Genomic DNA, 25,825 nt, shown 5'->3' with positions numbered 1-25,825 from the left:
TTCTGGATCTGTGTAAATAGTAGGATTCTGATCCATCAGAATGAAGGAAGGAAAGGAAACCATGAACAATAACTGATAGACGACATCTCACCAGTCCTCATGGTCCCCATCCATGGGGATTAACAAGATTTAGTTTGATTTTGATAAAGAAATGAAGCAGTATTTGTACACAGGATGGCATGGCATTATCCCATGCTTATTACAGAGCCACCCAGAAGTTATTTCAGTAGGGGGGGTGATAAGATCAAAAGGAAAGATATTTAAAGGAAAGTAAGACATGAATAGTGGTTGACTCTCTGAAGTCTGTTATAAGACCTTATCAGTAATTGGATTAGGAATAGGCATTTGACTTAATATGACCAATGAAAATGAAGGGAGACCTGATGGAAATTTCTGGGAAAGGATTCCTCATTCCCAAGAAAAACTTAAAAAAAAAAAAAAAGATTTGGCCCTTCCTCTGGACATTGTACATTTAGATGAGTCTGCTAGAACTGCTGTGGCCATCTTGCTACCAACCCAAGGACAGTCAACACATGGATGAGCCACGGCTAAGAGAATGGCTGAGAAATGGAGCTGGAGCCCTGATCTTCTGAACTTCTCATAGATGAGATGCTGTTCCGGTTTTCTACCACTTGCTGCCGAGAGCATTTGGTGTACATGGTATGACTGTTTTGATGGGATCACCCTGCACTTAGCACAGCTAGTTCATTAGGCTTCACCCAGGATGGTGTTTTACTACATGGTGTGATGGTCCCTCCTGTCCCCACTCCTACCCATTCTTTACCCTGTATCAAAGTGCCATCTCCCTAAAAAAATCGAATCAGACTCTCTCTCTGCCTAAACACATCTACAGCCTTTCCATTTTGTACAGGGGAAACTGTCAGCCTCTCGCCACTCTATCCCATGCACTCAGCACACCATTCAGGCCACTCCTATTTTCCCCAACATATTACCACTCTTTGTGTCTTTTGGACCATTCGTATGAATATCATGCTGCCTGAAATGCCCTTCCTCATCTTTTCTGACTAGAAATGACCTTTCTATTCATATCTACCTGTGAATCCTTTCCCTGACTTTCCATTTCCTCTGTGTTTCATTCATAGCACCTGTGTCTTATCTACTAGGACCTTTTCATATATTTATTTAAATGTAGCAATGCTCCCTAATTGCCTGTATCTCCTTGAGACCATCTGTGCCACCTCAGCACCAAGTTCAGTTCTAGACCCATAACAGGCATTCAATTAGGGGATGAATAAGTGAATGAATGAACAAATGAGTTCAACTCCCCAGGATTTAGGGAACTTAACAAATTCTATAATACCTTCTGCTGAGTAAACAACTACTTCCCACATCTCTTGAGGGTATCACAGCTAACCAGTTCTCTAATACTCACAGCCTATACGGTGATTTATTCTACCACCTTAAGCTATATTCTTGATTACTGCTTATCCAAAGGGCTGGATCACTCTGGTGGGCATGACATTTTTATACTGTGTTTTAAGCGTGAATGTGAAAAACTGACTTCCAGCCACCACAGGATTATTTGCGACGGTTGCTTAATACATGTATGGCATTGTGTTAAGAAATCTAAATTAGAAGCATGTCATGTAGTGACACAGGGATCAAAACAAAAATCTTGTATATTTTTAATGAACTAGCTCTTAAATGTATTTATTGATCAGACACAAAGCATCTCTCTCTCTCTCTCTCTCTCTCTCTAAAATATCCTAATGTTGCTGGGAATTAAAATTCGGTCATATTTTTACGTAAGATGGTATAATTAATAACATTTATGCCTGCGTTAGTCACTATGACTATAAGTGGAGAGAAAAAATATGTACGGAAAGATGAAACAGGCAAGAACACAGAATAATGTACCTAGGCATCCTATGGATGCAATGTTTCTCAACGGCTCTGCTCCAGCTGCTTGCCATTAGGACAGAAACCATGGCATTTGGGGTTTTGACAAAGCGGCACTGGTCTCTGGCAGTTTGGAAAGTTGGCTGCAAATGGAGGTTTTCTCAGTGGCTGCTTGCAATGCCATGCTGGTGGCATCAGAGCCTGGGAAACACCAAGAGCTAAATGCTTCCCCTATTTCATTTTCTAAATTTCATAGCCTGATAGCAGTCAGGCTGCAGGCATTGTATTCTGAAAGGATTATTGCACTTCCTGAGAAGTTAAAGCCACTCAGCTTTGGCCCCTATGGCTTGGGACACCAACCGAGACGTACTGCAATCACACAGCGGCAATCCACTGTCTCTCGTGGCTTCCCGCTTAATGATATTCCCAACATCAGATCTCCCTTCTATTATGTGGACTCTTTGCCACCAACTCCCTTTTGCTTCTTTTAAGCCTTTTTCCATTTTTCTATTTACCTTATTTATCTTACCTTCACACTTCCCTGACCTGATTACCCTTAGACATAATCAGCTCCTCTTTTCCTTTATGTATCAGTGGCTGCCGCTTGATATTATGGTGTTATTTTAATATTGTAACGGAAAATGATAAAGGCCAATCAGTTACTTTGTATTATCTATTGCGTTCCATTGGGATTGATTTTCCTCTATGTAATCATGTTTGCAGCCATAAAAACAAAGATTAAAAAGGGGTTTCTTCCTATTTTTCATATTCAAAGGAGTCGTATTAGTGTCCCTGCCTCATCATGTCGCAGTGAAGAGAGCGAAATCTCATCTAGAGGAATGGAGCCCCTAGGAGGTGACTGGAGCCATGGGCAAGACTCAGTGCTGGCCCTTGGACTTTGGCCGGTATCTTGTGTATTTATTTTCCCTAGTGCTCTTTAGAAAAATCTGGCATCACATTGATTATCTACTAAATGGCAATTCTGTGTCGGCCGCACGTTTTTGCATATCCTAAGAGGTTCGCACATTGTCACTTTGCCTTCTCCTCACCACATAAACTGCTTAAAATCTCCCAGTCAAATCACCTAGAAATGTACAGATAATGAATCTTCCCCAGGACCGCTGTGCCATTCCCTCACTTCAACTCCAGTGCCCGCTGAGGCTCCTAGTCCTCGAGAATAAATATACATTAGATGCAAGCAGGGCGCACACAAACGCCAGGAGATAACACAAAGCGAGCCAAGCAGCTTGCAGAGGAGACCTGCGGAAGACTCCGTTGCTCTACAGCAGGGAGATTCTCTGAGCCAGGAATCGGCTTCAGGGCAATGGGCTACGGAGCCTGGGTCCTCTAATCACCAGCCTTGCGTGCACGGAGATGGAGGGGCTGCTGGGCAGCCCCGAACCGCAGCCCCAGACACGACGGGGAACGTGGCTCCCCCACAGCCGGGCTTGGCCTCCAGAGGGCGGTTCCCCGTGACCCAGGGGGTGACTGGCCGTCTGTCTTTTGTTTGGTATAAAAACGCACATGGAAACCCTGCCTGTAGGAAAGCTTCGCGACTCTACCGTTTTGCCTGACCTCACTTTTACTGCTCGCGTGTTCCCGACTATCCTTGCCCTCCTCTTGCTCCTAGACTGACCCTTTTCCCTGAAGTAAGCAAACAGCATACATTAAAAATCATTCCAGGTTGGGGGGCAGAGGGGGCGTTGGGGGGAGAAGATCGGGGTTTGTGATGCCGACATTCCCCGGCAGCATCCACACACACCCTGGTGTCTGTACAATCTCAGAGAAGGTGGGTGTCTCCGGGGCAGCGACCGGGAGGCTCCCTGGGGGCCGAGTTCAGCTGGGCTGCTCTGCAAATCGTCTCCAGGGGCCCGTGAGACTCCTCTCTTCAGGGGGCCCTGGGCGCTGGAAATCACAGATTCTGACGGTTGCCACAACTCAGACTCTGCACCTTTAGGGTATGGTGTGACTCTTACTTGCTTCCGTCTTTGTGAAAACGTGTGCATACCAGAAAGGACACCATGTGCTATGGACCTGTGTGTTTTGGAAGGTGGCTCAGGCAACTGTTCTCTTCGGCCCCTCCCTGAAGTTTCGGAGTTCTGCTTAGTCCTTCCCAATCCTTGACCCCGTGTCCTCTGTGGCAGCGGCCTCATCCGCGGAGTCCCTCCGGGGCCAGGCCTGGTGCCTCCCCAGCAGATGAAGCCTGAGGAAGGGAGGAAGGCCCGCCACAAAGCCGGCCCTCCTCACGACAAAGCCCCAAGCTTTTGTTGGTTCATTTGGTTAAAACAAAGTCTCCAACTGCCTCCTGCAGCACCCTCCCTTTGAGAGTTCATGCTCAGAGCCACCGAGTAATTTTTATTATGGAACAACAGTGGCTTAAATAGGTTGTCTCCAAATGGTCATTATCTCCCGTTCCCCCTCCTCCTGCCCCCAGGCGGGGGCGGGAGGGGGAGGCAGATAGGCCTCACAGCTGCTGCCAGGCCTGCCCACCGCTCGCCTGCCCTCACAGACAAGCCCGAGTATTAGCGGACTGAGGGACCGGCTGCATTGCGAGTGGTCGAATGGTCTGGAACTTTTGAGAAAGCATTCCAAATACTTTGCGGGCACACTTAGCCCTTGGAGAATGGGGTCAGCTTTCTTCCTCGGGGAAATTACTCCAATAGGTTCTTAAATTTAGAGTCTGTGTTGTTATAATAAATAAAAGTAAAATATACCTCCCAAAGTCAGAGTCTCTTTGGCTGAAGAGGTCCTCCGGGGTCGGTCCCTCCACTGGTATTCTCTGTTTTGACAGCAAACTGGAGAGTAGTTTTCCAGGAAATGAGCAGGGACTTGTGCCTCTGCTCGCCCTCAGCTTGCCTCCCTGTGCAGCCCGACTGCCTCTCACTTGCTTCCTCTGCAGGAACCGGTTCCATCGCCTACACCCTGCCCCCCTCCCCAGCCCACGTCCACTCCCACCGTGCTTCTGCCTTCTATAGTTCTCTCCAGCCTCAGCAGAGAAGCCCTCCCGAAGCACAAGCAGCTTCGCTCCGCAGCTAACAGCACACTGACGTCTAATAACAAAGCGTTGCTCGGGGCTCCTCAGCCTGTTACCCGTGTGGTCCTGGGCTCCTCCCCACGGCACCCCACTCCAGCTCACACCTGTTCGCAGCACAGCCCAGAAAGGTGACATGCAAAATTAAGTTGAAACACTCAAAATCTAGGGTTCCAAGTCTGGGTGCAGTTACATAGTCTACATGCATCATATTGTGGAATAATCCTGTTTGGGGTGAGATTTTGGAGTTGCACTCATAGGTAGGTGTTTTTTCCCTGTTTTCTGAAAATAATTGTGACACACTGAAGAGGAGACTTTGTTACTCCCTAACGCATCTGATGAATTGTGTCCGAATATAAGGAAAGCAGACTAGTTTTGAAATACCAGCCTCTGTCTTAATTTACTTGCTTCTGCATTATGATTCTAATTGCACTTGATATAACCTATTGTTGGATTCCCTCTGGGTCTTGGAAAAACTAGTGAAAACAAGGTGGAATGGATTCCTCGCGTGAAATCCACAGACTTCTTTTTTTGCCCCCTTTTTCTCCTTTGCCTTATAACAAATTAGAATTTATAACACTCCATAGTCCATATGAAAAGCATTTCAAGTGATATGGATGAAATTATCTCCTGCAACTAATTTCTCACATGAAAATTGAACTGGCTGAACCTTTCTCGTAAGCAGCTGACAGGTAAAGAATCTTCAGTGAATCAACCTCAGTTTTGGAATATTCTTCACATTAAACATATTTTTTGGGCAAATACTCCAAGTCATTTATAAAAAACATTTTAAATGTGTGTGTGTATCTGAAGTCTGCTTTTGCACCGATCTTAAATTTCAGGGTGCAGCATTAGAAAACATTCTCGGGGTACCTGCCACTGTTTCATGTTGTAATAGTAACAAAACATGAAGCCCATCTCTGTAGATTTCAAAAAACAAAAGCAGGTCTCTGGCTCATAACGTATTCATTAGTAGGGAAAATGACTTGCAATTATTTCCCTTAATAACAGTTAATATTTTTAGTGCTTACAATGTGCTGGGGACTGTCGTAAGGACTTTTCGGCATTATCTCTTTGCTCCTCACAATGACTATTTAAGGCAGTCTTGTTAGCCTTAGCCTCCTTTTACAGGTAAGGAAACTGAAGAGGTTAAGAATCACGCTCCCGGGGATAAGTGGCAGCTGAGAATGGAACTGCCTATCACAGAAGCATTATTAAAACGGGAAGACCCAAAAAAAGGGTGTTTGTTGTTGATGACTGTTTTGAATGTAGGCAGAATTTAGTGACTGGAGAATAGCTTATGTTTGAACAGTTAGAGAAGGTCCCAGAGGAAAGAGTTGGGTCTGCAAGGAAAGTAAACTTTTATGACTGTTGTTTCAGAAGACTTGGCAGCGCTAGTTACTCACAGCTCGCCTGTATCGCCCTGTTACTTAATCAGTATTATACAGCGCCACTTAATCCTTTTTATGGCTTAGCTTGTCTCGTAATGTTGTTGCACTGCTGATAAACCCATTCGCAGAAATGATGTACCTGTAAAAAAATCGACACCATGCACGGTTTTTAAAGTAAGGATGCTTTATTTGTGAAAGTTTCCATTATATCACAGTATTCATTACAACACAGACACTAACAACAGGATTACCTAGTAAAGACTCGAGACAGATGAGACCGTTTTTAAAACAAGGATTTGTTGCCCTGCCCTGTGAGATTCCGGAGGCATGGCGTGAGTTCTCTTGAACCATGGGTTAAAAGCATCCAGATTACATTTTCATCATGACATACATCAAGTTCTTCAACAGTTAAAACCAGAGTTAAAAAAAAATTATTTTTTTAAGTAGAAAAGCATCTCAGTCCTGAGAACTGGCACAGATTTCCTTTTTTTTTTTTTTTGGCTAATAAAGGCAAAATGTATTATAACCTCCTTTGTAAAGGCTTTTTGCAGTCAAAGGTCCAGAAAAGCTGGCAATTTTAATTTCACAAATACACACATGCTTAAATCGAAGAATTTTTAAGGTCGCATTATAGTGACAGCGTCATTCTGCTTCCTTTGAGAATCAATTAGCAACTAAACAACTCCACAGGCTCTGTAATGATGCACGGCTGTGGTATTTCCCCAAATCACCTGGAGCAAGGTAAATGGCAGGGGAGCTTTGGTCACCAGGGAAAGCATGAAAGGATATACCACACCTTCACGAAGTTATTTAGGAAAAATCCGTAAAGAAAGAATAAGTGTCTGAGGGTACACAGCAGCTGTTTCAAATAATAAAATATCATTTGCATCTCTGCTGAGGGTTTTGATTTTGTCGGCTGGCGGTGCCCCGTGCATATTTCCTGAACTTCCTGCTCATTTTTTTGAGCTTAGCCAGTTACGATTAAACCATCAAGTAGGTACACTTGTTTGTTTCGGATATATGAGAGACAGTAAAGCTTCATTTCAAATAGAGATGCCCAAGAGGAAAAGATTAGAAAGTGCTGTGCAAAGCTGTGAAACACTGACTGGCAATTTAAATTGGAATCAGACAATTCAGCATGAATAGGAGAAAAGAAAACCCGCACATACACAGTGTGTGCAGTGGAGGGGGTGAGGGACGGTGAAATAGGTTTTATTTTTAGAAGATTTTGCTAAGTTCTTTATAAGCATCTCAATCTTTGTTAAAAAGAAACAGCAGATATGCACATTTTCCTTAGGGGAGCATTTTTTTTTCATATAAAATTTTAGTAGTTGGCTGCCTAGAGTGAGGCTTTTTGTAACAGAATATACAAATTGTAGTTTTTATGGTTCCTTATTTATAGGGAAACAGCCGTTTTAATAAAATGATTCACTTAGATTATTTTACTGCTTTGCATTATGGATCTTCATATTTTTTCATTTGTTCTTGTCTTCCTCCTAGTTAAAATTAAGATGTTTGACTCTGCAATTAATCCTAAATGCATTTGATTTTGAAGTACTGTCTTCTTTCAAAAAACTTATTAAAATATCTTTCTACAAATATGAATTTCAAAATCAATACACACCATTTGACTGCTAATAGACGTCATCCCCGGACTGTGTTAAACGTTACTCAAAGCAAATATCTATTTCTTGGGAGTGGGGGGAGGTGATATAAACTTAGCACACGAAAAAGAAAAAAACCACCTTCGTCCCTTCCAAATTATAGGAGCAATATTGATACCCGCCGACTGCATTTTTTCACAGTGGCAAGGCATTTGGTTTTTATTTGTTTTGTTGGAGGAATAGAGGCGGCTTTTGTTTTGTATTTGAAATATCGTAACCTAAAGTTTATTCTATGAAAGGGTTCCTCGTGTGGTATGTGCCATAGTTTATCTTCAGTCATGAAGGAGAAATATTGTATTCAACAATGTAACTTGTGTTGAAGAAAATTCTTAGGATTATATATCTGAACACCAGTAAATCCAGTTTAAAGCAACAGAGTTTACATTTGAGGAGATGAGGATAGTAAAATGTATCACATTATATGAACGCCTTTTTCATGCCTTTTTCATGTTAACAACTTAGGAGCATTGTGACAGTCAACTGAACGTTTATGGTTCTAAAAAAAACCAAAACTGTATCAACATAAATTATTTCTCATCTTATTTTAGATGCAAGATCAAAATCAATGTTAAACACAACTGATGTTGTTAGTGTAAAATTAATCGGCTAAAAAATTTGGAATTAGGGAACTTAAACACTGGAAAATTCAAGAGAACATTCTCTTTGTTTTGAATATATCGTATTGCTGAATGTTCCATATATTGCTTTGACAACATACAGTGCACCTAAAGATTTGTAAATAAAGTGAGAGATTCCAGTTAGAAAATATGTGTAAAGATAAATGTTGCCTTTATTATTAATACATATTCTAACAAAAAAGCAAAAAAAAAAAAAAAAACATATTCTCCCAGAACATGTAGCTGAAAATGTAAACACACACACACACACACACACACACACTCAGAGCCTTGCCTCTACCTAATTTGCTGAATTAATGTTCCTTCTCAGAAAATATATACTTTGAATAAAATGGATTAAATATGTTGGTTGGATTTTAGAATGCAATAAAATAATTACATTAAAAATGATCGTCTTTAAAGGGAAAATAGCTAAGTTGGGCTAATTTATTATTATTACTCATTGCATTTAAAGAAACTTGGACTAGAGATCAAAGTGCATTTTGATTTGTTTGAAAATTGTAAATGACCCATTCCCAGATTTCCAACCCCATAAAGTTAGAACACAGTCTGTGAGTACTCTGTGCTCTAATCAAGAAGGAAGGGGCTTCAGCTTCAAATGTCAATGCTGTAAACATGTTAAATCTGGAAAATATTTTCGAAGCAAGCAACCATGTATAAAATTTACCGAACTTGTCATGAAAGGGCTGCAGCTGCAAACCTGCAAACTTCCCACTTCCGTGAAGACTCCAGATGCTGAGACAAGGAAGCGAGGTTTTCATCTTGGCTTCCCAGCTGTTGCACCTCAGACTCTGCCTGCCGCTATCCTCACCACCAGTTTTTCCCCAGGTAAAGGAGCAGCGACCAGTTCACACCAGGAAAGCAAATCATGGGCTTCCTTCAGAAAGTCCTCCATAGCATTTAGGACATTGCCAGCCCAACATTCCACCATAGATGAGGGGTTGCAATCTATCCAGCTACCCAGAGAAACCAAGTTAGTTTAACAAAAGCTTCCAAAATGCAGAGGGAAAATCATCAGCTAATTATAAAATTAAGCAATTGTCATGTGCTACAGCCAAAGAGGATTGCCAGTAAATTACACTTATGCATCATTTCATGAAAACTTTTTTAAAACCATGTTTGGTGCATATAACTAAAAACATCTTGGGATAAATTTAAAACTTTGCTTTACTACAGAAATATAAAATCTGCCAAATATCATCATAAACAAAGACAATTTGATGAATTTTTAAAAATTACTAACACTTTTTAACACCACTACCATTATATGTAATATTTACAATATGCAATCTGCTTTTATAATGTAAAGTGTTTTTAAAATGAAATCTGCACTTAAATGCCAATATCCTCTCCTTCTGGCTTCTCACTTTATGACACTAACATAGGATCTCATTCACCGAGCCAATTGAAATTTTAATAAAAGAAAGCAGGAGTTTCTAATAAACTCCTGCAGTGAGCTGATAATACTAAACATCTTTAGCAGCATGGTGTTTTTTATTATTATTTTAGCTGTATATTAATATGCTAGTATTTGTAAACTCCCCAGTGCCACTAGATTTATTTCAGAAGCCTTCACTACATTCTTCTATTGTGAAAAGTTTATCTGACAAAGAAAAATTCTTTTTCAGTGGTTTTCCACCCAACAACTCCATGACAGGAAAATATATGGTTGACAAATGTGTTGTGACTATGCATTCAGTCCTGGAAGGAAGAGTGACTGATTTCACTTGCGTGGTGCTGGTTCTGGGCTAACCAGGGAAACTGGCATAATCCACAGCTGCAAGGGATGCACTGTTTGTGATTTAGCAAGATATATACTGACCTACATCCTACACCACCATACCTCCAAGATAACCTTATCTTCTATTACATCCCCTCATACCTCCACCCTCCCCCATTTCCCCACCCCAACTTCCCAACTGGAACACCATCACTCTTCTATCTGAGCAGTAGGGACTGTAGCTGCATAAAGAGTCCACTTAAAACATAATATACAAGGATCTGTGTTTACAATGTAGTTTGGAGTATGGAATTCAAATAAAACCATGGGGGATATTCTTTTATGATGCTGTGTATGATTGTGGAACTGTTACTATCAATAGACAATGAACTCCAACGTATATTGTATGTAATAAGAGTCAACATTTAGACCCTGTTTATTGTGTGTCAGGCGCTGTTCTAGGCAGTTTACATATATGGAGCCTATTTGATCCTTTCCACAGTCCTGTATGGCAGATACCATTACAGTCCCCACCTGATAGTTAATAATAAAACTAAGATGCAAGAAAGTGACTTGCCAAGGTCACGCAACTAGAATGACTGTGTCAGATTCAAACTCAAGTAATCTAGGCAGAGAGTGCAGCTATCCATCACTCTGCCTCTGTAAACTACATTGTATAAAATTGAACCTGTCTTAACAATTAGTTTTCACTGGGGCCGCTCCTATGGATTACACCCATTCCACTGTTTCGTCGCCCACAGGCTCTAAGTAAGCAGGATATCTCTGGTTTTCTTAATATTAAATTTAGGAAGGGAAATGAATCCCCTCACCCTCAATCAATACTACGCCTCCCAATCTGATTAGGTAAAAACAGAAAATATATATATAGTTGGTGTCTTTTTTTTTTTTTTAAAGATTTTATTTATTTATTTGAGAGAGAGAGAGAGAGAATGAGAGAGAGCACGAGAGGGAAGAGGGTCAGAGGGAGAAGCAGACTCCCTGCTGAGCAGGGAGCCCGATGCGGGACTCGATCCCGGGATTCCCGGATCATGACCTGAGCCGAAGGCAGTCGCTCAACCAACTGAGCCACCCAGGCGCCCCTATAGTTGGTGTCTTTAACACAAAGCTGAAAGGAACACCGGAGTAGCCCAGGCTATGCTGGTGTTATGGGCCTTCTGAGTTTAGGATAAAGCCCAGAGGATGCATGACTTGAGAAGCAGGGGATCCTTGCACAAAATTTTTAAAGGTACCCTTTCCTTGAGGCTGTCAGAGCCCAGGTAGAAGGCTTGGTGAGAAGGCTCATCATTTTCAGTGACCATCCTATATAGGGCTGGGCTGGTCCAAGGTGAAAGAAAACATACGGGCCCCTGGGGCCTGGCATGGAGAACCCTGATGACCAAAGCACACATTTCAGGAAAGGAGAACTTTGTTTCTTCCAAAGCCAGGACACCGAATCAGCTCAACAGGATAATGGCAGCCCCAGGGGCGGAGGTTGGGGGAGAGTTTAAGCAGATACACAAAATGCATCAAAGCTAACCCCCAAAACTGCAAGCCTCCGTTTTTCCCAAAATGTCTTATCTCCATCATAAGGCCAGGTATTGGTTTTGAGCGGGTCGCATAGAGGGCAGCACCATGCCGTTTCCTGAATTCCAACTCCGATGCACTCACATTAGATTATTGACCAATATGGCTCCTAGTATTCAATCATATATTGTCCATTAAGTGTTCTGGAACTGGTTTCTACAAGCAGGCTACCAGAAGCTATAGGCACATTTGAAAAAAATAAGTTAACATTTGGTGATAGAAATACCATATATCTTTGTTTAGAAGTAGTGGCTTCTATTAAATTTAATTACTTCCCCTGTGGCTTTAAATCAAGGGCAGCTTCTGTTAAATTTAATTACTTTCCCCTGCGGTTTACATGGCAAAGGTGTCAGTGCTACTTGCCGAGCGCTTCTAGCCTGAGTAAAAGCTTGGGTATGATTTGCTCCATTATACGAATGCCTTCCCTCATAATTTTACTTTCTCCCTCTATCCAACATTTTTGTGGACATTTTATTCATGAAATCTGCCCTTGGTATCCTGAAAATTATTCAATTAGTAGCCTATGATTGACAGCTGAAATCTGAAGAAAAGAAGAAATTCTAATAAATTTCAACCCAAACATAGCCTGCACTCATTTCGCCGCTTTATTGTACCAATGTTTAGTGTTTGTCACACAACAGCACATTAAAAGTATATGCAGAATCTGCATAAAGGGGCACTGTCTTAAATTCTCTGGGTAAGGCAGTCACTATTGCTTTTGTTTTATTCGTTGCATGCCTAAGCTAACAATTTTTACTACTGGCCATGTCAACAGCAATTCCAATTGCTCTTCTGCCCCCTAATTGTCAAAGTGCACATTCAATTGCAGCTACCTAGGAACGTTGCCCTTTATTGAGTTGCCACTGGGATTATTCACAGAAGTGAATTCCTAAAAGTTTGCTTCTCTCAAGATGAAGTGGATCTTCATTAACATTCTGAAAATGAAATGCAGCTTCATAAAAAAATAAGGCAGCTTTCAGACCATTTTAGAATTTCAGAGAAATTTTGCATTATCTTTCCCATGATTCTATGCTGATGTCAGGCTGTATTTCAACCGAAATGACAATGAAATCATTTCAATTCCATGCAATGTGCAAAAAAACAGTCAATTTTTCACTTGGCAAGCTGAAGTCTAAAGTAATTAAGCACTGCTGTGTGGGAGGCAGCTTCCTGCTCTGAAGTCAGCCTGAGATAATTATCATATTAAAGTCAAAACATCATGTGCCGCACTGATAGATAGATGGATGGAGAGATTGGGCATCTATTAAATGATCCATTTTGTTATGCTTCCTGGGAAATGTGCCATTGATGCCAATTAAGAAATATATATTCCAAGTGAGTATTTCTAAGTGACAAAACTTCTATCCAGTAAATTGAATTTATTATTTACTGATCATGAAGTACTTAAAGTCATAAAATCTAGATAGAGAGCAACCTATGAGGAGAATTACATGCTCTGACTCGCTTTACAAACCCCTCATTACCCAATTGCCACGTTAGCATAAAGTTCCTCATGATAACATTTCTAGCCAAGGTACTAAGTTATGTCTGTCAGGAAAACTCGAACTGGAATAATAATAATAATAATAATAATAATAATAATAGAATATCACAGATAAAATGTAAGCACTCAGAAGATTCAAAGGCACAAACAAGTTCAGTGAAAAATTCATGTTTTATGTGTTTAAAGGAAGGTAAATGAAATACACCTCAATGAGTAATCTTTCTTAAATATCTTTGAATCTCTGCTCATGGCATTGAAAAATGAAATGACTCCCCCCAACACTGAAGTTGGAGACTAATCAAGTCACACAATGTAGCTGAAAGCACTGCAGCAAGATTAAATTATGTTAAAATTCTTAGCAGGCTCATTTATTAAAAGTTAATAATTTATTAATATTCTTTCTCCAGTGACCAAACATACGGTATTATTTATGCTTTTATAATGATACTTGGTTAAGAATATACTTAATAAAGCAGTTTGGTCTGTGATTTAAATCTGTCCCCTCTTTATCAAAGTTCACATTCCATTATAAAGGACAATAACAGGCAGTTTATTTTCATGTAAATATTAGCGAAAGGAGAGAAGACTAGTTGACTCTCTGAAAGAAGAGGGCATCTCCAAGTCAGGATCTTTTTTTGAGTAGAGAACAATAGGCACCTTTATGTCTGCAGTGAAGGTTATGTTTGATCTTCTCTAACTACTTTCTATGGGATTTATTCACCACCATTTCCACTAGCCTATTGATACCATAAAGGATGGAGAACTAAAGCAATCGCCCTTTACAATCAGAGACAAGAACTTTGAGGATCAAAACTAATATTTCTCTTGTTGACAAAAAAAAGTAGACTTTAAAATACAAAAATCCACCCATATAAAGATGAAATGATAATTATTTTCCCAAGGAGGTAATCTAAAGAATCAATAGGCTGCCTTAATATCCGATTCCGTCCATGCCCTCTAGCACATCACCTGATCCGGGTCCCAGTGAATCAGGCACTCATTTGAGCAAGGCTGGCATCGCTAAATTCCAGGCTGTTCTGATAGACAGTTTCAGGCCTTTGGTTCTCTGTGTTTCAGCAGAAATCCTAAAATGAATGCAATTTTAAGTTACCTGGTGTGGGGGAGAAGGAAAAATGGAGTTTTCATTAGGGCTGGTTTTGTGTGCCCTGGAATTTAGTGGGGAAGTTTGCTGCCTGACTTACCGTCCCCCTCCCTGCATTTTCAGCAACACCATTGTCTCTTCACTACAAATGGCTAGAAAAATTGAGAAAAAATAATAATAATGGAGAATAGGAAAGAGTAAAGATTTCCTTTGATTCTGTGTATGTGATGTGTACATATGTCTATAAAGACAGACGCACGCATATCCACACATGCGTATACGCAGTAAAAGCTTCCCATTTTAAATCAAAAAGGGAAAGCCTCTGAATGAGTTAAAAATGAAAATCAAGATGCGCTTATTTTGTCCTTAACAGGAGTTATTCCCTAGTGAACTACAAAATTTTGTTTTGCTTCTACTTTGTTTCTACTTGCAGAACTTTCTGAAATGAAGACAGGCATCAATGAAAAAATAGATTCCACTTTTCAAAAACAATTCTTTTTAATTTAGCAAGAAATATTTAGTCATTTTATAATGCAGTCCAAAACAAAAGGGAGCATATAGGCTTCAGGGTGGGGGACACCGCTTTGCAGCAGATAGTCCTGCTAGAAGAAACCAGAAAAGGGGCGCCTGGGTGGCTCAGTTGGTTAAGCGACTGCCTTCGGCTCAGGTCATGATCCCAGGGTCCTGGGATCGAGCCCTGCAACGGGCTCCCTGCTCGGCGGGAAGCCTGCCTCTCCCTCTCCCACTCCCCCTGCTCGTGTTCCCTCTCTCGCTGTCTCTCTCTCTGTCAAATAAATAAATAAAATCTTAAAAAAAAAAAAAGAAAAGAAAAGAAAGAAAGAAAGAAACCAGAAAAGAGGCGCGAGGTCTCCTCCAGAGCACTCAGGAGAGGGAAGCCAGCCCAGGCCGGTGGAAGAGCACTTATCGGGGGCCACTTGTGTCCCATTTTGCAGATGCAAATAAACAAATGCATTTAGAATGGCCCAGAGAGAGGGAATTTGGTTCCATGACTAGAGCGGCGGTCTGGGAGTAAGGAGATCTAGGTTTCTATTTCTGACCCTGCCACTGACTCACTTTGTAAATTGGGACAGTTTAGAACGCCAGTCTTCTTTTTCTCCGTCTGTAAAATGGAGGTAGTAATATGCCCAGCTTACCCTTTAGCAAAGCAGAATTAGCAAATAGTCGGAGAAAGAACGTATGTACATTCAGAGCATGATTCGTTCTGAGAGAATTTCGGTTCTTCATTGTGAATTCTAGCACCGTTTTCAGCTGCCAAAATCCAGGTGCTATTTAGAGAATTCAACCTCAAACATTGCATTTATTTTCTGCCCTTTAAATGTCCATGGTTTTGAGGGTTTTCTCACCATATTAACTGCAACAGTGCAATTAGATTGTTCAGCTTCAGTTTATAGCCCATTTCATTCTTTAATTTCTGTGTTCAGAGATGATGAGTTTTGGTTTGCATTCAGCCTGTTCCAGAAAAATAATAGATAAAATGGGTTTTCATTGAAAATATTTAAACTTCATGAAAAAAAAAATCTGGCTTTCCCTGCTGCACTGGAGTATTGTGAATAGAAGTAGAATAATACACGTGAAAGCAGTTTAGGCTTTTCTAAGAACAGAGTCCCCGGATCTCATTCCCGTCCCCTGGCACACAATTTTGTACAACTAAAACCGAGTTAAAGCTACCTTCTGAAGCCTATTTTGATATGTTTTGGTTATGTATGGGAAAGCATATCTTTAAGATAGTTCTCCTAACATGCTAAAAACTAAAATAGATTAATTCTATCTCGAACTCCTAAATCAAATAAACAAGACATCAATGCATGTAACCTTTCATTCACACTCCATCCGCCACCTCATCCTTTATTCGGCTGCACTTCACCCGTGGTAATCTTCCGTCTCTCAACAAATGTCATATCCAGGAACTCAATCATACATCTTCATCAAAAGCAGTAAGTGTAGCACCCGACATGAAAGAGCCCCTACATAAACAGAGGCTTTTTTGCCTTCAAGTCTCTCTCATACTGACACTGTTAACACAAGACAGCACTTCTCATCACTAGAAACACACCCCGGAATTCGTTAAGTGTTCAACACCTTCTCTGACATCATATGACGACACCCAGCCGCGGTGTCATCGGATTTTAAAGCAGACTGGCACGGAGGAAGTTTAGGTTTCAGAATTAAGAAGAGATAAAGGGAGTATTTCTTGCACTACCAAGATAGTTCCCCCAAGTTGCTAGAATAATTACCTGACCCTCAAATATTATTTTTATGCCTAATTTGTCCAATCACTCCCGGCAACTAAGGTGATGAGGGATTTTCTTCTGCCTTCAAATTTCAAACCAAGGCAAAGAAACAAGGTTTTTGGAAGGGATGCGCTAATGGGTTTTCATCAGATGGAGTTTCCTGCCACGTTCACCAACACCTTCACCTTGGAAAGTATGATCATTTTCACCGTGTACGGCAGAGTAAGAAAGGCAGTCATTCTCTTCCCTCTCGTGTTTTTACAACTTGATTTGCCTTCTAATATCACCTTAATAGTCAAGAGGATGCTAAAATCTCTAGAGCCCCTTGCACAGAGTTAGCGCCCTGCCGGATGCCTTCAAGCATCTCATGACAATTCTCACAACAACTCTGTTAGGCCAATCTTGTTGCTCCCAATTTTTCACAATGAAGAAAAGTATTAAGCAAATTAGGAGTAAAGCAAGCACGTCACAAGCTGGAAAGTGGCAGTACCAGGCTGGACTACATACAGCAGGTGCTCCATGAATATTTGTTAGTCTGTGTGTGACTCCATACCCAAATACTACTGCTCAGGACTGTGCTAAATTTTTAGTTTCAGTGTACAGCACCCTACCCCATTACCTTCCATCAGTACAGCTGAGGAAACTGAAGTTCAGAGAAACTGTAGTTGTATGGCTAGTTAATGTCAATACCAGGCTCACACTTGGACTGCCCCTTTGATGAACTCATACATGGATATTGATGAAGAAAAACAGACACGGTACCACCAACCAATAAATTTACCACTGGAGAGAAAAGTGATATTTGTCACAAATCTGTATAATACTTTCTCTGATCTGCGTATCTCATAGGCATGATTGTTGACTTGAGCATATTAAATGCAAGGTCAGGAGATTTGGTTCGAGTCCTGGCTGTGCCACTTATTGCAGATACCCAGTTTGTACCTGCAGAAACGGGGAGTGAAGTATCTCCTTCCACTTTGGCTTACTATGCATTCCAGGCATCAGTACCTGGAACAAAGCAAGTCCTCAACAAGCACTTGTTGAAAAGATACATGAAATGATTGCCCTCATAGGCAGTTACAGGAGCAGTGCTTGTTCTAAGTAGAGTTGAGGAGTGATAACCCCAGGTCTCTAGGCCTTGGGTTTTTGTTTGGGTTTTTTTTTTCCCCATTGAAAATACAAGTTCCTAAATACTTATTTATAGAAAGCAGCTGCCTTTTAAAGTTGTCCAAGACTGTACATTTGCATAATTTATCTTTTAATAGTTCTTTTGAGCTGATTTTTACATTAGTCTTTATTATACTTTAAGCCAGTAATTGTCTTCTTACTATGGTCAATGCAAAGATTTAGGTCAGGGGTCAACAAACTTTTTCTGTAAATGGCCAGATAATAAATATTTTAGCCTCGTGGGCCATATGGTCTCTGTTAAAACTACTCAACTCAGCCATTAGAGCACAAAATCAGCCAGACAATATGTAGACAAGTGAATGGGCTGAGCTGGGTGTCAATAAAAATTTATTTTAAAAAAATAGATGGCAGGCCAGATTTTGGGCTGTATAGTTTGCCAACCTCTGATCTAGTATCTAAGTGACCACCAGAGAGCGGCGTGTCCTCATTATCATGTTATTGCAGGTGCTTTGTGGGTAGTTAGTGCTCAGTACTACTTTGAGGAGCTAAAAAAATTTTTGAGCTGTGCTAGGCACCGTACTGTGCACCCTACAGAACATAATGGAAAAGAAGACGGCGGCCTCGATTGCTTCTGTCCAATGTCACACCTGAGAAAAGGGTTTATTAAGAGACACACCCAGGAGGGCTAATTGGTCCATGCAGTCCCTTCCTTGATAATGTTAACACAGGCAATAGAAGATGTTATAATAGGATGTTCCTTTTAGGTTTGGGGCATGTTCATTAACCTACAATATATTCAAGTTTCTGCAATAATAAACAAGAGCTATAATATCACACCAATGACAAATGAGAAGCACACCTGAATGATCCTTGTCAAGTCGAACCCATCAGGAAAAGCTCTTAGCAGGAGCTGATTTTAGAGCTGGATTTTGAGAGGAGAGCACGTAGAGGGGAAGAGAAAAGGCATCCCAGATGGGAGGGAAAACATATGCAAAGCCATAGAACAGAGCCAAATAAAAGACAAGTAGATTAGCTTACATGATATGGTTGGTAAATAATAAGACACAATATCAAAGATTTGCACAAGACCTTGCTCACTCAGAGTTCCTCTTCTTTGTACACATTATTTAACTTGAGAACTGGAACTACAGTCTAACAAAAAGTTCTAACAAGCTAGCCTGTGGAATGAGATGATTTGTGGAAATGGTTCTTCCTAAGCACGTCTACCAAAGGTGAATGTTTTTATATCATGGGTAGTAGACGAATGGCAGCAAAGGAGTGAAACTCATAAAGAAATTTCCTGTTGCTCCACTAGCTTTAACCAATCGAGGTTCCATCAAGTAAAATTCTACCTAAGCAGCGGGCTATCCCAAGTATAAGACCCAAGCACAAGAGTTTCCTGGACTTGCCAGCGATGCTGAACCACCCTCATTCTATGGTACACGTATGGTATAGCATCATTTGTCACATGGCTGTCCCCATACCGCCTTGAATTGACAGTACTTGCAACAGACCACAGCTATGAAAATGCAGCTGGCTTTAGTGGGCAGGTAAACCTCAGGAGCCAAATCTCTTTTTTTTTATTTTCGCTTTCATAGAAAGCAAAGATTGTTTTTAAGGCAAGGGGCAAAATAGCTAACCCATATGCTCCCCAATTGGAAAAGCCTCCTGTTTGCCCTGGGGTTAGAGTGTTGGCCTTTCCGCATGAAAAGCTGCTCTCACGGCTGGCTGAGAATATTCAAATGTCTCTCAGGTCAAGGCAACACATATGGCTCAGAGATGGGGTCTCTCTTCACCATCCATCCTGGAAAAACAAGTGTTAGGGTAGAACGTGGGAAGAGGCCTTGGTTCAGACTCGTTTAAGAATTTGTTAGTTAAAAAAAAAAAAAAAGAATTTTTTAGTTAAAAGAAAACTTAGGTGCCTGGAGAGTACCTCGTGAAATACACATTTCGTTTTTCTAGCAACTCAAGTTGGCTAGATTTCTAGTTTCGTGGAGCCTCCAAGGTGGCGTAATTCAAACAAGAAAATGAAAAAAGCCTAATCAGTGAGAATTAAAATAAAAAGGCAGAGCAAGAAACAAAACCAAATGGACAAGGCATGTAATTTTGTATGTCAACGAATTATCTCCGAGATTCTCTGTGGTCCCGTAACCTACCACACACTGCAGCTTTAAAAACCAAAGTCACCCATTACCTGGAACGCCTCAACTGGTAGACTGAAAACACTTCTTGGACTGACATTAATTGCCATCAGTAAACTGCTTCGTTTCTTTTAAAACACAAGCCTTTTCCTGGAAGACTGAGATGGAATTTGCCTTTGATGGGAAGCAGGAGAGCAAGTGCTTCAAGTGGGCAAAGGCACCAAGAGGAAGCACCACGTCTCATCTCTCGCACCAGATCTGCAGCGCACATTCTTGAAGACAGAGTGACATCTAAAGGGATTTTGAAATAGCCAGGGCTGCTACATGGCAGCAATCCTGACAAAGTCAAGGGCATGTCATATTTTGGAAAACTGATGAGTTTTCAGGTTTCCTGTGCTTGATTGTCCCAAGTAACCATGAAAAGAGGATCAAATTCCGATTTTAATGACGTGCCTCAGGGTGCCCTCAGGACAACTGCCATTTTTATCTTAGATTCTGCAGGTCCTCGGTGAACAAAAGGGGGGAAAATCAGCTTTGAATAGATTCCTTACGCTCTTGTCAAAAGTAATCCAACTCTGAATATCTATATCCCAAAATATCATCATGTGGGCAGTTTTTATTAACCTAAAGAATTAATAGAGCAGAATATTTAAAATGGGGTTTCAGTTATTGATTCTCCAATTAGATCTTGTGTTCCCTAGGTGCTGTGTACAATCATGGTTTTTGCTCCGTCTCCCGTACTCGCTGGCTTGCTCTCACTGCTTCTCTTTCTCTCGGTGTCTCTGTGTTTCTCATAAGCAGGCATGCTCTGAATACACATGTGGTGCACAATGACCAGATCTGGGAGGCGAGGCTGCATTTGTGGATTCCGATTATGCTTTTGAAAAATATCCCCGACCCCCAAATTTAGTCTTTTCCAAGCTTATAATCCCCGCTTTCCTTCCTCCTGCACAAAATAATTTTTATTTTGGAGTTGACTATCATAGTATGTGGCAGCTTAGCCAGAGAGCAGGGCCTGTGTGCTTGTTAACAGCACCCTGATGTTAACAATGAACTAATTACTTTTACTAGTGATGTGCTCTGGGGCATTATTTTCTTTCTGTACGCTTTCCTACTGAACTATTGTCGTTACTCAATCAGAGGACTGAGAAAAGCAAAAGCAAACAACAACAATGAAAAGTGAATACATTTGCCTTCCCCGAGCTGAAAGCAGAGTCTGTATCCTAGGTCTCGCTTTTTCTCCACTTTCCTTAATTGTGCATTCCTTGGGAAGTAGGAATGCCTTCTGATGCATTTTTACTTATTTATGAAAAATAGTATAAAATCATGCAAGGCTCCTGGGATCCTCTATCACATTTATAACCATGATGCCCCAGTGAACTGCTTCAGCACGGATCAGCTGCAGACCGAGAAGTTACTCTTTCTTCTTTACAGAAGCTGCGTCAAAGTGGTAAAACAGTTTGTGGTGTATTCCCTTTTCGATAAAAGCGCCTCTGGAAAGGAGCAGTATGTGCGTTTCTCCATTTGCACCATAGTATTACCAGTTTTATTGGAGTTGGGGGGCATGGCAGGGAGGGGAAGCAATGAGAAAGGATCACATTAGCTCAGAGAAAGCGATGATCAGAGAACATTTGCAGTGGGATAGCATTTGCAGCAAAAGTGTTATTTTGCCTGAAGATAGAATTTGCTCACACAACTGATTTTCTGTGATTGTTTTTATATAAAACACCCACCCTAGACCCATTCGCACATCTACCCAAACAACAATATTTCACTTTCATGTCAAAAGAAGTTGGCATAGAAAATTCAGAACAAAACATGGAACCTGAGGCATTGAAACGACAAATTATGACAGGACCTTTCAGCTAGTCTTAATAAAGAAGATTAAAGCAACATGTAACCTAAGATGTATGTTAATAAAACAAGCGGTGAAAAATAATAACTTGACTAACCTAATAACAGATGCATATCTTTACATTTCAATTAGTCTTTTGCCAAAGCTATCTTTTTTTTTCAACACTCACGAATAGATTGCAATCGTAGAACAATGATGATTACCAAGCCCAAGTGTTCTCGAAAATATGACTATTTGGGTTGTTTGAAAATAAGTCATCTTTCGTGTACGGTAACTTTTCCTTCCAAGCTACCTCAGTTAGAGCAAGGATCAATCATTGTGTGTTCAGACGCTGCTCAGTTTCCCAGAGCTGTCAGTGCCCACAGTCTGCCTGCCTCAGAAGGCTGGAATTCTGATAAGAAATCAGAAATGTAAAGGGGGGGATGAGAAATCTTGGGGCAGGGGGGCAATAAGAATTAGAATAGTCTTTATCTCTTCTAATTCACAGACCAGTGTGTAGGGCCAGAAGGAAATCGGCTTCCTACTAATAATGCAGCTTAAACTTCGTTGCTAAAATATTTCTTCAAGTATGAGTTAAAGATTCTCATTTTGATTCTTTTGTTCTTCCAATAGTTATTTTCACACTGAGATGTTGAATGTTTAGCTGTTTTCCTGCAGGAGAGAAACTATGCTAATACAATAGGGCTTTGTTCCTGCTTCTTGACCGAGTTGAGCAATAACAACGGGAAAAGAAGCTGTAGAAGTAAGGAAGCAGCCTGATGGCATCCCTCTGCTATTATGCTGTACTCACTTCACCATTCAATTTGTAAGTCTGGCTCAGTTCTCGTTCTGCTGTGAAACTGTAATTTTATGTTGCCATATCAGAATTTTAGGAAGTTGTTTCTTTTATAAAGGAAACATCTTGAAGATAGGATTTATGAGAGTACAAAGGTAAGCAGTGAAAAGTCTACCAGAAGAAATATCTCTGAGAAGGATTATACTAAGCTATACCACTCAGGCATCTTTCAATAGCTGTAAATAGAATCACAAAACTAAAATGTGGGCCAGTGCATGGATCCAGTGAAAAAAATGAAAACCCTAAACGATGTCAAAATTTAAAATCAAACAACACCAGAAGTCGCTGACTTCGTATTTTTAAAGAGGTGAAAAAGCCTCTGATTAGAAACCAGATCATTTAAAGCTTCTACGGTATATTTCAGCGAGAGAGGGAGAAGGACAGAGCGCGAGAGCAACATTTGGGAGTGAGGCTGTCGATTCTTTGCCAACTACAATTTTATTATTTAGCCTCTGTGGATTTTTTCCTGTGTCGTATAGATGATAGACTTGACTTAGACATAAATTTTTTATCTTGGTAAAAATTAAATAAGGCTTGAGCAATACCAAAACTCAACTAATGTTTTTTAAAAAGATTTTCTCAGGAGTTTCTACAAGTTTACGTCTGAATTATTCGGCCGCGATTTGGACTTTCTGTTATGAAATATCTGCTTTTCCTTGTGTTAAAACGATAATCCACGATATTCCTATGCATCACGTGTCATAATTTTTTTAATTGTATATGATTTAGGCAACGGTGGTGTAGAAGCCAAAATGAAGAGAAGGACGAAACACTTATCTAGACAGCTTTAATTCTATGAGCCTCACGTGGACAAAAGCAGGGTCCCAAGCACTATTTCTCCTTGACTGGATAATGGTCAGTAACATCCAGGGAGAGTACATACAAGGGGTGTTTTGAACAGACTGCGATCAGTTTAAGTCCTAAGGAACTGAACGATGCAGAAATTGATGAATTCCACACCGGGCTTTTCCACATATTCATCCATATTGTGATTGGAAAACACAAGATGTAATTACAATGTTGGCTGAGCTTAGCTCTCACTATTTCTATCCTGAGTTACCAACCACTTCCACTCCTGGCTACACAGGCCCCCCAACCCCCAAAAGGAGGGTATCTTTTCCTTGTTCTAATTTTAACTTGAAAAATCACATCCCAGGAAACCCAATATCCTTTTTAAGAGTAAGAACAATCAAAAAATGTATAATATATTCAGTTCATAGCAGAGTGAATCGTTGGGGCAACTTCCAAGATATGAAAATGTATCTGTTAAAGCTTAGACTTGGCTTTGTCGGAAAAGCAGTATTAAAAATAGCAAGGTGATTATATAACTGTGGGAGGGAAAACTAAGGCATTAGCAAACAATGAATGAAGGAAAAAAATAAATCTAAATACCATCTTTATGAAGGAATCAAGAAATGAATTGTCCCAGAACAAGAGTGTAAGTTTCCAGCCAATGAGTAATCCATGCAAGAAGACAGATGTATTTTCTTTGGAACTAATGCAGCACAAGTTACTGATAAATACTTGGAATCGCCTTGTACCTTCTCTCAAAGTATGACCCTAGGCTATTTTCTTTCTTGTCATGACTGTGGATTTAGAACAGGTATCCTTAGCACCATTTTGCAGAGTGACAAAGCTGTGGCCTACATTGAATTCTCCTAATTTTTGTAACATCAACTCAGACCTCTTATCTTTTTCCTTTCTTTTTAAATACCCTAAACCCCGTCTAACATAAAAGACACATAAGTGTTTTCTAAGCGTCTACTGAATGAGGAAACAATTGAATAACTAACTCTGTAGGCAAGGATGTACAAAAAGAAAAAAATATTCTCAAAGCCCAATTCCAAATTTCTGTCTCAATTACTTTTATTATGGATGCTACCTACAACCAGAAGACATCCCAGATTGGCCACTGCATTCATTTATTCAATAAATATTAATCAAGCACCGCTGTGTGACCAGTGAACAGATACAAAGATGAATACAACACAGTTTGTGCTCTCAGAAACCCCAAAGAACTGCGAGACAACATCCCTATAGTTATAAAATGATAAGTATAATAATAGAGACAGCCACAGGATACTACAGTAGTTCCAAGGAAGAATACAAAATACAGCAGAAAGGTGTGGGAGAGATTCGGAAGCAGCTTATCCAGCTCAAGAGGGAAGGGGACAGGCATGGGCAGGGATTTCAAGCAGAAGGGTTGCACTGGAGTCCCTGAGGCTACCCTCAGGTTTTATGGTTTCTCTAGGAGGACATATGGACTCAGCATATACTCACAGCTATGATTTCTTACAATGAAAGGATACAAAGAGAAATTGGCAAGGGGAAAATGTGCATGGCGGTCCAGGGGAAACCACAAATAAGTTTCCAAGAGTCTTCTCCCAACCGAGTCACACGGCACCCACTTAATTCTCCCAGCAGAGTTGTGACAACACGTGAGAAATACTGCCAACCAGGGAAGCTTGTTGGAGACATAGAACCCAGGATTTTTACTGGGGGATAGTCACGGAGGCATCCTTTATCTAGAATGTACCAACATTCCAGACTCTCAGAAGGAAAACAGGTGTTCAGCACAAACTATATTATTTGCATAGTTATCAGCTCCCGGAATGGTTGGAACCCTCCTGAAATCCACATCTCCACATGCAAGCCAGGGACATCCTTGTCACCAGGTCTTTCAAATGAGAGCCATTAGGCCTCCTGGATCAACTCTTTTTTACAAAGGGGTTAACATGAATAACTTCAGATAAGCAAAAACTAGCTAAAGGCTTTTGGGTAAAAGGAAGACCAATTAAATGTTAGGCTAGGATGAGAAATGCGCGGGGTATGAACACATGAAGCAATAGTTCCGTGTGGCTAGAGAGAATGAGTCAGGCAAGAGTTGGCTGAGGCTAGATCAGGGAAGGCTTTGAATTTTCAGAAGTTTAGGTTTTATCCATGGGTGGTTGTGAACTAATGAAGAGTTCTCAGTAGGAGAGGGACAAGGCCATAGTTGCCTGGAAACTCTAATATTTTTACTTGATGAGAATCGCAAAAGAGAAACTGCTCCTCCCTTTCCCTCATGTACCAAGGCAATATAATGTGTGGTGAAGAGCGTAGACCTAAGCCCCACACTCC

This window comes from Eumetopias jubatus, unplaced genomic scaffold (assembly GCF_037043125.1).
Source record: "Eumetopias jubatus isolate StellerSeaLion01/CBP00866 unplaced genomic scaffold, mEumJub1_p1.0 scaffold_4, whole genome shotgun sequence".
NCBI classification, from domain to species: domain Eukaryota; kingdom Metazoa; phylum Chordata; class Mammalia; order Carnivora; family Otariidae; genus Eumetopias; species Eumetopias jubatus.
Note: the sequence above shows the minus strand (reverse complement) of the source record.